The sequence below is a fragment of the Theropithecus gelada genome, chromosome 14 (genome assembly GCF_003255815.1).
Source record: "Theropithecus gelada isolate Dixy chromosome 14, Tgel_1.0, whole genome shotgun sequence".
In the NCBI taxonomy this organism is placed as follows: domain Eukaryota; kingdom Metazoa; phylum Chordata; class Mammalia; order Primates; family Cercopithecidae; genus Theropithecus; species Theropithecus gelada.
The window spans coordinates 12,649,172-12,653,554 of NC_037682.1; the positions used below are offsets into that span (position 1 = coordinate 12,649,172).

The window sequence follows — 4,383 nt, forward strand, 5'->3', positions numbered from 1 at the left end:
GATCTCAGCTCACTGCAAGCTCCGCCTCCCGGGTTCACGCCATTCTCCTGCCTCAGCCTCCCGAGTAGCTGGGACTACAGGCGCCCGCCACTGCGCCCGGCTAGTTTTTTGTATTTTTTTAGTAGAGACGGGGTTTCACCGTGTTAGCCAGGATGGTCTCGATCTCCTGACCTCGTGATCCGCCCGTCTCGGCCTCCCAAAGTGCTGGGATTACAGGCTTGAGCCACCGCGCCCGGCCTGCTCCTTTTCTTTAAACCCCACCGCCACAACCGTGGAAGCAGGTGTTGTTTTATTTTCTTTTTTTTTTCTTTCTTTCTTTCTTTCTTTTTTTTTTTTTTTTTTTTAAATAAGCCTTTATTTCCTTGTTTTGCAAATAAAGCTGGCTAAGTTGGTTGCTTTTTGGTGATTAGTCGAAGAGACCAAATCCCGTATCCTCATCCAACTCCTCCGACTCTTCCTTGGCTTCAACTTTAGCTGAGGCTACAGCAGCAGCAGCAGCAGGAGCAGCCGTGGTGGCAGCGGCCACAGGGAGAGCAGCCACAAAGGCAGATGGATCAGCCAAGAAGGCCTTGACCTTTTCAGCAAGCAGGAAGGTGTCATCAGTCTCCACAGACAAGGCCAGGACTCCTTTGTACCCGTTGATGATAGAATGGGGCACTGATGCAACAGTTGGGTACCTGATCTGCAGACAAACACTGGCAATATTGTGGACACACTCCAGGAAGCGAGAATGTGGTTTCCTCTGTGATGTCAAGCATTTCAGGGTTGCAGATACCGCCATTGTCAAACATCTGCTGGAGACCAGCCCAAAGGAGAAGGGGGAGATGTTGAGCATGGTCAGCAGCTTAGCTTCACTGGCTCCCACTTTGTCTCCCGTCTTGATCAGCTGCACATCACTTAGGATTTCAATGGTGCCCCTGGAGATTTTAGTGGTGATACCTAAAGCCTGGAAAAAGGAGGTTTTCTCGGGCCCCAGACCAGTATTCTGGGCTGGCACAGGGACTTCACATGGGGTAATGGCACCAGCATGGGTGGCAGCTGGCACCTTACTGGCCAGTAGCATGTCCGTGATCTCAGTGAGGTCCTCCTCGGTGAACACAAAGCCCACACTCCCCCGGAAACGAGGCAGCAGTTTCTCCAGAGCTGGGCTGTTTTCCAGGTGCCCTCGGACGGCCTTGCACATCATGGCGTTCTTGCCCATCAGCACCACGGCCTTCCCACGGAGGGACATGCGGATCTGCTGCATCTGCTTGGAGCTCACATTGTCTGCTCCCATGACGAAACATTTCGGATAATCATCTAATAGTTGGATGATCTTAAGGAAGGGGTTGGGTTTCCAGGTTGCCCTGTCTTCCCTAGGCATCACGGCGGTGCGTCAGGGATTGCCACGCAGGGTTTAAAGACGATGTCACTTCCACGAGGATGCCTGGAGAGAGGCAGGCGCTGTTTTCTATGCTGCCTGGGGAGTGAAGAGAGGTGGGGTTGGTGGGGTTGGGACTCCAACTCAATTCTGCCTCGTTTCAAAGCCTGTGTTCCTTTGGGGTCTCTCTACTCCTGTTAGCACCCCCAGGGCATCTCAGGCCTGGCTTCTGGACAAGCCGACTGGGCCTGAATCTCACATACCCAGTTGCTCACATACTCACACCCACGCACACTGACACATACGTGGGTCCCGCACCCCATCCACACCTGGAACCTCAGAGCTCAGCAGGGATTTGATACTCAGTTCTTCAAACCAGCTTCTCATCGAGGGGGTGGGCGGGGAGGAGTTATAAGAGCAATTGCTGTAATCCAATCGTCTCTGTTCTTCTTGTTTTCTTCTCTCAGAATATACTTTGCATTAAGGCCTTGTCTTCTTGGTTCCCATGAGAACGCTGTGCTTTTTCTTAAATGAAGGTTCGTTGATCGTTTTCTCCTGTTATTACAAAAGCAATTTGTGCCACTGCAAAAAAACACAGAGAAGCCAAGAGAACAAAAACTCCTCCCTCCACTCCTGCAGGGACAGCCCAGGCTGACAGGTGTGGCACTGTCCTCCCCACACCCCTCCTCCCCAGCACAGCCTCCTCCTGCCATGGAGCCCTGGCGTCCTCATGAGGCCTGAGCTGCTTCTTCCAGATGGGGCTCCCAGGCTGGGACTCAGAGGCTGGGTCTTCATCCTGCCCCATCACTGGGGCCCACGTGTTCTTGGCAGGTCCTCCGCATTTTGGGGTGGGAAGGGGATGATCTCAAAGGGTCTTCTGCCCTCACACTCAAGGATCCTGTTCTCTTATTCCAGACAGATGTATCTGGGGCTGGGCTGAGCAGCAGCTATTAGGAGTTCCTAGGTAATAAGGGGCTCTCCCAGAATAATCTGGAGACCAGGGGAGGCATGGAACCCAGAGCCTCACTCATTGCCAGCATTGAGCAGACAAGCAACCCTCCCAAGGACAGACAGCTGAGCCCATTATAAAGAGTCTGGGCCAGGCACAGTGGCTCATGCCTATAATCTCAATACATTGGGAGGCCGAGGCGGGTGGATCATGAGGTCAGGAGATCAAGACCATCCTGGCTGGCTAACATGGTGAAACCCCGACTCTACTAAAAATACAAAAAACAATGAGCCAGACGTGGTGACGGGTGCCTGTAGTCCCAGCTACTCGGGAGGCTGAGGCAGGAGAATGGCACGAACCTGGGAGGCGGAGCTTGCAGTGAGCCGAGATCGCTCCACTGCACTCCAACCTGGGTGACAGTGCGAGACTCCATCTCAAAAAAAAAGATTCTGGTGTCCTGTGTCCCAATCACAGCCAGCCTCATGGTTGTGCAGCCTTTGCAGCTGCAGAGGGCCCTACACTCCAAAGGGCTCGAGCTTGATTTAATGCTCTGCTGTCGCCACCTTGAAATTCTTCATGATGTGTGAGCAAGGGCCCCGCAAGTTCATTTTGCACTGGGCTCTGCAAAGTATGTAGCTGTCCCTGTTCTTAATAATGATAATACCTGTTACTGACACACAGCTTACTGTGTAGCCGGCACTGCATATTTTTCCCATATACTGTGTAATTAACCTGTCCCTCACAGGAGCCAGGTGTAAATTGCCTCTCTTAGATTTGGCCAGCCCATGTGATAATGTGAACTGGGTGCTAGGCACTTTAGATATGTGACGCTCTGAAGGCTCTCAGCCGTACAAGAAGCCATTGTAAGCCAGGCACCGTGGCTTACGCCTGTAATCCCAGCACTTTGGGAGGCTGAGGCAGGTGGATCACCTGAGGTCAGGAATTCGAGACCAGCCTGGCCAACATGGGGAAACCCTGTCTCTACTAAAAATACAAAAATGAGCTGGGCACGGTGGTGGATGCCTGTCATCCCAGCTACTTGGGAAGCTGAGGCAGGAGAATCGCTTGAACCTAGGAGGTGGAGGTTGCAGTGAGCCGAGATAGTGCCACTGCACTACAGCCTGGGCAACAGAGCAAGACTCCGTCTCAAAAAAAAAATTATAGATGAGGCACGTTATAGATGAGGCGTGAAGTCTGGGGAGGTTAAGCAACTCACCTGCAGCTGTAGAGCTAGTGAGGAGCCCACAGACCCTCCCCTTCCTGCCCGGCTGGCCAAGGGCCATCCCAGGAGCTCTGCAGCCCCCATCCTGCCCTGGCCACCATCCCAGCTGTAGTGGGCACCTGGCAGTGCCTAGAGGGGTGAGAAGCTCCACTCACACTGTCAGTTCCCATTTCCACCACCTCCTGATCTGCCAGCAGTTGGTGCACTTCACCACCTCCTGTGCCCAGGTGTGCAGTCAGCTCCCCACTTGGGGCATGGAGCTGTGGGGCCAAGAAGTGTCCGTCTCCATTTCTCCCCACCGTGCTGAACTCCTGAGCATTCTTTTTTTCTTTTTTCTTTTTTTTTTTTTTTGATACAGAGTCTCACTCTGTTGCCCAGGCTGGAATGTGGTGGCGCAGTCTCGGCTCACTGCAACCTCCACCTCCTGGGTTCAAGTGTTTCTCCTGCCTCAGCCTCCTGAGTAGCTGGAACTACAGGCACGTGCCACCATGCCTGGCTAATTTTTGTGTTTTTAGTAGAGACGGGGTTTGACTCTATTATCTATTGACTCTATTTTGTATTTTTAGTTCGAGGCGAGTCTCGAACTCCTAACCTCGTGATCTGCCTGCCTCGGCCTCCCAAAGTGTTGGGATTATAGGCAAAAGTCTCCGCACCCGGCCTGCTCCTGGGCATCCTAAGCTGCAGGTGTGGCTCCAAGGACTCTGGTTCATCAGTGCTCGTTTCATTCATTCATTTATTGAGACAGGGTCTCACTCTGTCGTGCAGGCTAGAGTGCAGTAGCACCATCACAGCTCACTGCAGCCTCAACCATCCAGACTCAGGCTGTCCTCCCACCTCAGCCTCCCAAGTAGC

At 52.9% G+C, this 4,383-nt stretch overlaps 1 pseudogene; it reads right to left on the reverse strand.

Moving 5' to 3' along the window:
* Positions 1 to 406: 406 nt before the first annotated feature.
* On the reverse strand, positions 407 to 1,773 carry LOC112606771 (annotated as a pseudogene).
* Between the last annotated feature and the right edge of the window lie 2,610 nt (positions 1,774 to 4,383).